The sequence below is a fragment of the Myotis lucifugus genome, unplaced genomic scaffold, assembly GCF_000147115.1.
Source record: "Myotis lucifugus unplaced genomic scaffold, Myoluc2.0 scaffold_426, whole genome shotgun sequence".
Classification (NCBI taxonomy): Eukaryota; Metazoa; Chordata; class Mammalia; order Chiroptera; family Vespertilionidae; genus Myotis; species Myotis lucifugus.
Genome location: NW_005871474.1, coordinates 41457 through 53385, shown reverse-complemented (window position 1 = coordinate 53385; position 11929 = coordinate 41457). Strand labels below are relative to the sequence as shown.

At 46.3% G+C, this 11929-nt stretch overlaps 1 pseudogene; it reads left to right on the top strand.

Moving 5' to 3' along the window:
- Window positions 1-8359: 8359 nt before the first annotated feature.
- Window positions 8360-11059, top strand: LOC111823236 (annotated as a pseudogene).
- The last annotated feature ends 870 nt before the right edge of the window (window positions 11060-11929 follow it).

The following is an 11929-nucleotide window of genomic DNA, read 5'->3' as shown; positions in this document are numbered from 1 at the left end:
CATTAGAAAACAACCCCAAATTCCAACAGAGCCTTGCATAGACAGTCTTACTCCATGACCTCTGAAGCCTCCTGTGGCTCCTTTGCTCTCCATCCTCTAGCCTCACTTGTCTGCTTTCAATCCCATGACAGTCCATCCTCCCTCCTGCCACAAGGCCTTTGATCTTTCTGCCCTCCTGCTTCACTTAGGTAAACCCTCTGTATTCTTTACATGTCCTTCAATATTCACTTTATAAGGTAGTTTTCCACTGCAGGCCCTTATCTGGGCCTATAATGACACATTTGTTTCTGTGGTTAATGTCAGTCACTTGCAAGTTCTGTGGAAATAGAATCCTGTCTGTGTTTGCTTACTGCAGTAGCCATGGTCAGAGAGGGGCTCAATGAATATTTGTTAGATACAAGGATTTTTCAGGATGATCACTTGGTAAGTTTTATAATGTCTAATCACTGGGATGTACATTTGGAACTAATATAATATTGTATGTCAACTGTAATTGAAAAATAAAAAATGTTAAAAACATAAACAAAAACAAAGACCACACAGCCATCCTAGACACAACTTCTATCTTGGGTCTCCTGTCCATCCCTGTTTCAGATCAGAACCCAGGCCAGACTCACCTCAAGGTCACCAGGTGGCAGTGAGGGCTTTTCAGAGCATCACAAAGACTCTGTACTGCAGAGCAGCTCAGAGAGTTCCCACTCAGGTCCAGCTCCCGCAGGCTTCCAGGAACTTTGAGAATAGAGAAGAACATCTGCCACCAGGAATCTGTAAACGGGCCCCAGCTGTACCTGAGGGAGAGAGAGAGAGGGACAGGGGAGATGTGACCGGTGTGTGTGGGGTCTTATGTGCACACTGTGCTCAACACCATGGGGTTTGGTCCCTCTGAGTGCCAGGCTGCCATGGGCAGGGCTATTGCCAGGGGTGATCAGTCTCTGGAACTGCCCCTCTGTTCCCACCACCCTGGGCTAATTGCCCCTCTTCTGTGTGGTTTCTCATGGTACAGCCCTTGCCATTCTACACTGCAGTGCTCATTTAGTGTGTCTGTTTCTGCATCAGTCTGGCAATTTCTTGTGGGCTGGGGCAGATGTTCATTTTTTTATTTTTATCTTTAGTGTCCATCATAGGGCCTGACAAAGACCTTGGGGATGCAGACAGTGTTCCTCTCATCAATACAGACGTGCCTTTCTTCCTTTGGCACAGATTTTGTAAAGTCCCAGTTTCCAGAAAGAAAAGGAAGAGATGGGAGGTGGGAACAGAACCTGGGAGAGTTGGTTGAAAAGTAGTTTTGTGATGGGATTTTTGTATATTACTATATATACTGTAGTCCAGATTGGCTTGTGTCGGACCACATCCCCTTCCCAGCAAGACCATAGAGAGGTTCCCCAGGAGAGAGATGGCAAAAGGGAACATTCTAGGAGAGAACATTTGCAGGATGTGGGAGAGGAGGATGGGCTTTGTTTGAAAATTTTTTTTTTATTGCTTAAAGTATTACAAAGGGTATTACATATGTGTCCCCTTTTTTTCCCCCGCCCTTGACAATCCCCTGGCCTCCCCTACCCCCCAGTGTCTTATGTCCATTGGTTATGCTTATATGCATGTGTTTGAAATTTATAGGATAGACTGCCTTGTATAATTTCCACCAATTTAAACTCTACATTTCACACACTATTTAAGTGATTTTATCTACTCCCAAATAAAATAGATAAAATAGGTATTATCTATTTCATGATGCAAACTTGCCATCTCTATTTTATTGCCAGATAAATCCATCTCAATAGCCCAGTAGTACCTTGACTCAATATGTCCCCAACTCCATTCATCTTTCCCTTCATGTCTGCGCACACTGAGTTAACTGGTAAGTGGCTCGAGTCTCTTATCCCTTTCTTTGGGCTGTCCTGCATTTTCTGTCCGGCATAATCGGGGCCAGGCTCTGGGCTGTGACTGCACAGCCACTCCCTAGCGGACATCCAGTGCTGGTCAGGACACACTCCCCGGGAAACAGGTTCCCTGGTCCACCTGTCTGTGGGGATGCCTACTGATGAGGTGTGATTGCCCGTATGTTTCTGACACTCAGGAGGAGAAGGAGACGCCTTTCTCTAACTTAGTGTCCACGGGAGATTAGACTCAAGGTCCACTTATGGGGAACACACAGTCAGCCATTCCCCGCACCACACCCCTGGGATGTCTTAAGAATCTGCAGGCCCTAGGGTTCCCTCAGGGCTTATGTCCCAAGTGCCTCATTTTCTATTGCAATACCGCTTGGCCGCAATACACATTAGACAATGGGTCCCAATGGCCTGAGAATGGTACTTTTGATTTCCAAATTCTCACTGATCTTGACAACTTCTGCTGCGGCAGGGCAGATGGCCTGAGGTCCAGTATATCGGGCTTTCTTACACTCAAGGACACATCCTTTTCTCTGTAACAGCTGCTCTCCCTCACAGATATTCCTTCCTCACTCGAAGCCCCCCCCCCCCCGCCCCTACCCCCCATCTCAAATCCTCCTTCTCAACCTTCTCCACCACCATTTTGATCCCGCTGACCATCCCCCAGTCCCGAGGCCTACGGCTCCTCAGTCTCAACAGCCTGAGAGTCCGCCACCCTACCCAGCGGATCTTACGGCCACCATCCTATCTCATACCCGCTTGGAGCAAGTTTTAGGCTCTCTTCCTTCCCCCACTCTGGCACTAGCCTTAAAGTGCCCCCTTTAGGAGATTGCTGGTGCCAAATCTGGCTTCATGCCCAGGGCTACCTGAATATTCTCCACTGGCAGGCCTCTGCCCTCCCAGTCAGAGCAGATGCTGTCCCTAACAGGGACCCACAATGGAACTATCAGGAAGGGAAGACAGGTAACAGGTCTCGAGACTACATGGTTCTCTGCCTGCTAGAAGGACTGAGAAAGGCAGCCCACAAAGTAGTTAATTATTAAAAATAAGCAGAGATAACCCAGGAAAGACATGAAAATCCTGCAGTTTTCCTCTCTTGCCTTACACAGGCCATGAGAAAATACACCAACCTTGACCCTATAGGCCCAGAAGGAACTAAACCCCAAAGGGGACCTTTTAAACATGACCTTTAAGGTTTTTAATAATAGAGACAAGGAGACCCAAATCCAAAAACAAAAAGAAGATCAGGCCAAGGCTGAGGCCCAGACGAAGGCCTTTCAGCTCTTAGCCATCAGTCTCATAAACCCCAAGTAAAGTTCCGGTCCTCCAACCAAGGGTAAGTTAGGGGCTAAGCCTTCTCCAGGCCCATGCTTCAAATGCAACAAGAAAGTACCCAGGACCAAGTCCTGCCCAAACCTGAGACGCCCCCCTAGGCCCTGTTCAAAGTGTGGGAGGGAAGGCCACTGGAAATCAGACTGTAGTCTGGCCCCTCCAGGTCAGACCTCAGCAAGGTCACCTTCTGGATCCAATTTGGAGCTCCCAGAACTCCTGGGACTGGCTACCAAAGATTGAAGCTGCCCAGGCCCCGAGAGGGCCCCACAGACTTACATCACCAGGACAGCCTCAGTAACGATTGTGGTGGCAGGGAAGCCGATCTCCTTTTCAAGTAACACCGGGGCCACTTATTCTGCCCTCTCCGAATTAGCTGGGACCCATGCCCCTCCTCAGTCTCTATTATGGGGGTTGACGGATCAGTCTCACAGTCATTAGCTACCTCACCTCTACACTGCATCTTACTAAATACCTGCTTATCCACTCTTCTTGCCCGACAGGAGTGGTACATGCCTCTCTTACCATGAACTTTGCAGGCTGTTCTAGTTATTGGATGGATATCTGTCTTCTCTTCCAGATTTGAGTTTATAGTGGACAGGGCTGTGCTTTACTAATCTGTGACCTTTAAGAGTTGGTGTAAAATCAGTGCTTAATACACATTTATGGAGTGAATCGTTTAAAGGGGAGATGGCACCTCAAAGGACTAAAGGTATCAAAACTGCCACTGAGGTGGGGAACCCAGATGTGGAAGTCAACAGTGTTGCTGGTGCTGGAGGGTAATTTGAGAAATCTACTCTGTCATACTCAGATGGTGGGTTTCAGCAGAGTCCCTGGGGCAATAGTGCATCATTGAAACAAACAGGGAAGTTGGTTTTGTAGAGAAAAAGAAAGATTCCTTTTCAGACAGACACATTCAGAGGTGACAGGACACAACTTAGGACCAATGTCATAGTCAACAGTCATCAAGGGGGTGCCTGAAGCAGCTGAGTGAGCTGTTGCATGAAGGAAGCATGTGTGAGGGAGAATCAGAGGCAGGTGGGCTGGGTGGAGGGCAGCTGACGTCAGCATGGGGGTGGAAGTGCACCCAGGAGAGAAGGTAGCCATTGTGACAGAGACAGGAAGAGAAGGAGCAGTGCAAGGCAGGGCCACAGCAGGCCGCCCAGAAGCAGGGAGGGAAGGTCACATGGTCAGACACTGCTGCAGAGGACCCTAGGTGGACAGAGAATGGAGGTCAGATTTGGTTGTTAGAAGTCACTAGTCACATCAATCCTTTAGCCCCTGGGGCCTGGCTTAGTGAGAGTGTCCCCAGTGGCCAGGACAGTGATACCAACAGAGGAGCTGGAGAGAGGAGAGAGGGGGAGCACTTACAGAAATGCACCGAAAGTCCTTCCTGCTTTTCTGTGCTGTTCACTCTCATTCAGTTGAAGCCTTTTAATGTGGTGGCAGGATGTAAAGAAGAAAGTGAACAGCAGGAGCTCCATGTCAGTTTGGACACATATCCTCATTTCATTGAAAGTGAAAATATTTTTCATGAAGTTTTCATCCTGAATCTCATAAAAGCAGTGCAGCAAATGCCAAGAATATGGGTGTAGGTTCAGATGCTTCTCAAGGACCTCACTCTTGGCCAACTGCAGTAGAGAGCAATGCCCCTCCCGAGACAGACTGCATTTGAAGATGCTCTCCATCTCCCTCATCCCCTGATCACTCAAAAGGCCAAACAGGAAACATGTGGTTGGTTCCCCAAACAGGTTATGCCTGTCATATACATCTGTCAAGTCTGTTATAATTTTGATGTTATTAAAGCAACCACTTTTCAACACTCTATTGCCTAAAGCATAGGACATTGCTGCAAAGAACTCCTGAAAGCACAGGTGAATGAAGCTGTAGCTCTGAGCGGTGGGGTGCTCTCGAAGAACACCCATGTTTAAGAGAGTGGAGATGTTGGCCCCATCTAACCCGTGTTCCCTGAAGTCCTCGGGGCTGAACAGAGTTTTTCCTTGCCAGGTGCCTTCAGCAGCCAGAGAGCAGAAGCCTCTCAACTTAGTCCCGAGGGACTGAGCCTGGAGAACGTGGAAAAAGTAGTGCAGACAGAGGGCTGTGGTCGTCTGGGAGGTCAGTGAGAGTGGTTGCTCCTGCTCCATCTGCTGCTTCAGGCAAGTGCAGACCAGCCAGGACACCAAGGGCATGAGACACATGGTGAAGAGAGCCGGGTTGGATTCAACCGAGATAAAGGCTCTAATCGCTTGGCTCTCATCTGTGAAATATTGGAATAAATGGTCCTTCCTGGCTGACTCAGAGAATCCCATGACCTCCACCCAGCGAGGATGCTTTAAAGAAGGAATGAGTTTTCTCAGAGCTGTGATCCGAGCTGTGATCAGCAGGGAAGCCGTGGGAAGTAAGGTTTTCTTCAGCAAACTGCCCAGCAGTGTGTGCACCTGCTGCTGCTGGCTCCAGTGTGGACAGAACTCAGAACTCTGCTCCTTCAAGTCCCATTTTGGTTCATCTAAGTTATCAAGAATGAAGAGCAGCTGCTCTGGCTGAGACAGGATCTGCCCAATGGGAGCATCAGGAGCAGCCCAGTCTTTTTTGATGAGCTCAGCGAGACTCATGGTCTCGGACTGGGCCAGCTCTCTGCAGTTGAAGTAGAAGACATGCTTGAAGCGGTCCCTGAACAGCCAGCCTTCCTCCCAGGCTCTCCTCACCTGCCTGGCCAGGGTTGACTTCCCAATTCCAGCAACTCCATGCACCACGACAGTGGGAGGCTCCTCCTGGGTACTCAGGCCTGGGCCAAATAAGTCTCCAATCTCCATCAGATTTCCTTGTTCATCTACCACCTCATGATTCCATCTTCTCCTGAGCAGGAAGTCATAGCCTCTGGGTTGAGATCTGTGTAGAAGTAGCAGTTCTGTGAATTTTTGGTGCAAATACTCATTTCTCCATGACTGTGTGGGGCAGGAACTCTCTCTCCTTTGGTTCTGGTATTTTTCTTTGATTCCTAGAGAAAGGAGAGAAAGATGGAACATTTGTTCAATTGTTTCTTCATTTATTCATTCCACAATTGTTTTTTGAGCTCACTTGAAGCTACACACTGTGCTGGCTGCTGATACTGGTACATTCTTTTCAGATCGTGGAGGAAATATCGGTTTTTGGGGAGAAGATCCCTGCTCAAGTTTTGGCTTAAGCAAATAATTCTCATAGGGTGATATTTCTTCCTTCTTCAAATATTAACCAATGGCTAACACTGCCAGTCACTGATTTAGAGGCTTGGGATAAAGAGTGAACAAACAGACACACCTGTTTGCTCTCATTAATTCCATGACCTGAGCTATTAGCCTCACTAAGCTTACAATTTTTTATTAATAAATTGTAAGTGGTCATTGTTGAGTGAAGGAGATAATGGATGGTGAAACATATACTCTTGATTCCTGACAGAACTCTCTTTGCTCCCACCACTGAATTACATGCCAAGGATAATCTTCTACAATCACCTCAGGTTATCTGTCCAAGGGCTCTCTCCAAGGCAATGAATGTGACAGGCCAGAAGCCCCAGGGAATTAAAGCTCCAGGATGAGTGCTTAACCCCTGACAGAGGCAGCTCCCTGTCCCCCAGCAAAGACATTTCTGACGTGTGTTCTCCACTGTCTCCTGAAGATCCCTAGTACATTGAACCTCAGTTGCCCCACAATGCAGGTTTCATTGGTTTCCCCCTTCCCTTCCCACTTCTCTCTCCTAATGGTGCTTCCAGGGAACCAGTTCCTGAATAAACCACCTGTTCTCCAATGTAGTGTCAGGGTCTGCTTCTGGGGAAAACCACCTGGACAGAGGAGAAAGTGGTTTGTGAAATGTGAGGACTGAGCACATGTCAGGGACTGTGCCCTTAGGAAGGTACCCAAGCTCATATCTTAGTCAGATTCCAAGTCAAATTAGTATTACATTCTCTTCCCTTCAGAATATTTTGAGTGACTCTCACCTTTCTCCTTAGGTGAATGTTTGTGATGATACAAGTGACTCACCTGGGATCCTGAAGCCCAGTTCATCTTGGGAAACCTGCTGGACCTCCAGAGTACGTGAGCCAATTTCCATCCTTTGCTTGGTGAGACTAGGTTGTCAGGTGCCCACCCCACCTCTGGAATCATGATCTAATGGTCCACTTTTATTGTTTCTTATGAAAACATTTCTGGCAAAGTGAAGATCTTCCATATGGCCACTCTGCGTCATGGTTATGGCCCACCCCACTCTGAATCCTATGATTGCCTGAGGTGCCAAGAGAGGGCTTAGGTCTTTTGGTGCGATGTTCTCCAAAATATCCTGGTTTTAATGGATCTGCTTGCATTCCACATATCTGAATCCTCTTGATTTAGTAAAACTTTCAAAATTCTCCCCTACCACCAATAATTCTAACAAGTTATATTTTAATATTATGCTTTGGACCAGAGGTTGGCAAACTATGGCCAAATCTTGATGACCAACCTGTGTCCTAAGAATGTTTGAAAAAGTCAAAGAAGACTATTTCATGACATGAAAATTATATAAAATTCAAGATCTGCAAAGAAGTATGTACATCCAGGTACACAAAACTCATAGGTTCTAATACAGATTCAACTGTAAAAGGACATCACTTATCACATTATAATAAAATTGTCAAAAATGAAAGACAAAGAGAATATGAAAGCAGCAAGAGAATGACTGATCACATACAAGGGGACTCCCACAAAACTATGAGCAATTTTTCAGCAGAAACTTCACAGTTCAGGCAGCAGTACATGACATATTCATAGTGCTGAAAGAAAAATAGTCAAGAATAATTTACCCAGCAAAGGTTCAGAAATGAAAGAGCTATAAAGTTACTCCCAGGTAAACAAAAGCTGAGGGAGTTCAACACCATTAGAGCTGACTCACAACAAATGCAAAAAGACATTCTCTAAGCTGAAATAAAGAATGGTAATTAGTAATATGAGAACACGTGAAAGTATACATCTCATTGGTAAAGGTAAATATATAATCAAATTCAGAATATGCTGTACAGTAACGATGGTGTGTAAATAACTCTAGTAGAGTGGTTAAAAGACATAAGTATTGGCCAGTGGTGTGGGGCTGGGGTAGTCAGGCTGGAGCAAATCCTGGAGTTGGTGAAGGGGGCCATGGAGGCACTAGCACAGGACAGTGATGTTGGCCTTAGAAACTCTCCAGGGTATGCAGTGGGTTATTGGATGCTGATCAAGCACCTGACTTTAGCATTGTAATAGCTTCAGAGACCATCTGAGAATGTGAGTGGATTGGCCCTACCACTCTAGACATTTCAGAGTTTATATGTTCCTTTTGTACAAGTGATTTCCCAGATTACAGTTCTCTGCTGAGATTGAGTGGGATTTGAGAATGTGGGGAATACCTGCAGCTTTGTAACTTCAGAGGTGCAATCAGCTAAAACATTCACCTTTTGAGGAATTGTGTTTTTCCAATTATCGCTCCTAACTGAGTGCCAAAGAAGGGCTCTGTGAAAGATGACAGAAGTTATTGGTATAGCCAAGGAGACTAAATTGTCCAGCAGGACCAGGAACTTGACATCAAGAAGAATCAGTGTATGTGGCTGCTGAATGACTCCAAGATGTGGTGGCGGGTGAGGATGTGGCCAACCAGACAAGTCATGGTCCTGTCCAACTATGTGGAGAGGAAGAATGGCCTAAAGAAGGCTCCCTCAGGAAGAACCTGAAGGACACACTAGGCCTTGGCAATACCAAGAGGATGACCAGCATGTGGGATTGTTTCTAATACCCAGGACCAATGCTAAGTACCCTGACAATGGGGGGAGGTGGTGCCAACCGCATCCAGGACCTCAACATCCTGGATTTTGAAAATGTGCCCACATGATGGAGGGGCAGATGAACTAATCCTGGTAAATGAGTCTGGTGTCACTGTCATGGAGGAGTAGAGCAATGGCTGGTGGTGTGGCAGCTACAACTGGCTTTTGGGCTTGTTCCCCTAGAACGACTTTCTGAGGAGGTGGACAAGCTGGCCACCGAGTCCCCCAGCTTCCTCAGCCTTTTGCAGGGCTCATCCCCAAGCAAAGGCCAGGGCACTGCATCCTGCATGTGGTCCATAAATTGTACCCTTTCATCTTGGCCACTGAGAACTCAAATTCCAGAAAAGAGAGAGAGACCAAGAACTACCAGGAGAGGGGGAAATGTAAAAATGCCTGGGGGCAGGCAGGCTGTGTTCCCCCACCCCCCACCCCCCAAAAAACTACATGTGGTCCTCAGCCATGGGCCTGCTTTGTCCATGTCAAATGCCTCATACATCACATACCTGAGGTAAGGGCAGTGGGTGCTTTGCTGGTACTATGGAAATAACACGCCACCAGGCCACGTGTGCCCTCCATAGGGATGCCAGAGGGCGACATCCTTATTAGGGACAGCAAATCTTACCCAGTGACTTGTCATGTGTCTCTCAAAGCATCAGAGAGGAATGAACATTTTAAGGTGCAGCTTGTGAAGAATACTGTATTTTTCTGTGTATAAGATGCCCCCATGTATAAGACAGCCCCCACTTTTCCAATCCCAAATTAAGAAATCAATATTTTAGACATAAAAGAGAACACATTTTTATTTAGTAATTACCGCAGGTAATGCTTACATACTAGTACTATGATATTATGCAGCATATCACTTTATTCAGCCTCTGTTGCATCACTGCTCTCTTCTTCATCACTATGAGTTCCAGACATATCAGTTTCTTAAAATTCTATTATATCACTGCTGTCTTCTGAGTCACTGTCTATATATGTGAGATCATCCTCATAAGCTGGTGGCATTTTCTGAGTTAACTTTATTCGTGTTCTCCTGGCCAACCCTTCTCTCCTCATGAAAATGAAGTACCATTTTGCCTTTCCTGTAAAATCAACAGAATTCATTTCACTTGCAAACATTCTTGCCTGACATGGAATAAGCTTAGTTGACACACATAAGCCACTCTGGCACTGCTCCATAATCCAATTCTTAAGCCTCTGTTCCCATTTTTGCTGCTTTTCCTCTTAAGGCCATCTTCTTTTTTGGCATCTTAAGGAGTTGTTCTTCCTGTTTTCTCCATTGTCTGATAATACACTCAGTGGGAGGAGGTTCAAATGGTCTCTCTGTAGCTCTATTTCCATGCTCTTTTGCATAGCTGATTACATTCAGTTTTTAATTTTGTGGAGTAAGACAATCACTTACTGGTATTTATCTTTTTATTTTTTGACATCTTTATGGGCTCAGAAAGTCAGTCCCTGTTGCATCTTCACAACTCTCCACCTCCACCTCCAATTATGGCATCAACTGACATCAATAACAATAAGGCTCCTGATTAGAGGAAGCCTGTTTGACAAGGTATGGGCAGCTATGTACCCACATAGCTCCCTCCTCAGCTGACTTCCATATATAAGATGCCCCTCGATTTTCAGTCTAACTATTTTATTTTAAAAATAATTTTTACATATTTTTATTGATTTCAGAGAGGAAGGGAGAGGGAGAGATAGAAACATCAATGATGAGAGAGAATCATTGATTGGCTGCCTTCTGCACTCCCCACACTGGGGATTGAACCCACAACCCAGGCATGTGCCCTTGACTAGAATCAAACCTGGGACCCTTCAGTTGCAGGCTGACACTTTATCCACTGAGCCAAACTGGCTAGCGCCAGTCTAATGATTTTAGGAAAAAATAGCATTTATACATGGAAAAATACAGTATCTACTGCATGGGGCAGCGGAGGTTTTCCACCAGGGACAGGTGGTGGAACACTACAAAAAGGCCCCCATCCTCACCAGCGGGCATAGGGAGAAGCTGTACCTCATCGGAGCGCTTCAGTGATGTCCTCCCCAGGGCCCTGCCACCTCCAGGTTTTGGTGCCACACTTACAACCCCAGAGCTGAGTGGGTGGCTCTAAGAAGATGATGGTGGGTCACTGGCTCCCCTGTGGTCCCATATGTTCAGTGGCTCTTTCCCTACTGGCTTCCTTTGCCTGGTTGATGTTTCTGTCCAAGTTCTTTATTTCCAACTGCCTCCGCTTTGCCATCCCAGGCCCTCATTCTAGGGTTCAATAGCACCCCTCCCTACTGTGGCCTGTTTTAGATAATGAAAGGTGGAAGAAGGAAAGTTTGTCCACTTTATTCTTCTCAATTACAAACAGCCATAGACTGTCCAAACAGTTATGCTGTCAGCACCCCTCAGTAAAGACAGTGGGCCCAGTGGGGATGCACTGAAGCTGCCCTTGAAGTAACCTAGGTGCACTCCAAGGTGAAGGTCCCTGGTCCCAGCAGCCTTTGTTGGGGTCCTTTGCCCATACTTGGCTCTGTGACTATCCAGGGAGTGAACAAGTTTGCTGGTAGCAATACTGGAGCCACCAGTGAGACAGTAGTGAGGAAGTTGTCCAGTGCCTTTGGGGTCGCGTTTGCAATAAAGAAAGAATTTCCTTGAAGTTCAACCTGGAAAATGGACAGCTGACTTGGAAAGACAGATGTTTTGGTATTTTACTCCCAAATACACTGTCTGCCTATGCTTTTTCCTCCTACCCTCCACCCCCGGTTTGTTTAAATTTCCCAATTATGTATTTAATCTCAAAGTAATATGTATATGAGCTCATTTGTAGACACTAATACAAACTATTAAGGAAAACACCTGATCTTGGGGAAGGGTAGGTAATAACATTTAATATACACACACATACACACACACACACCA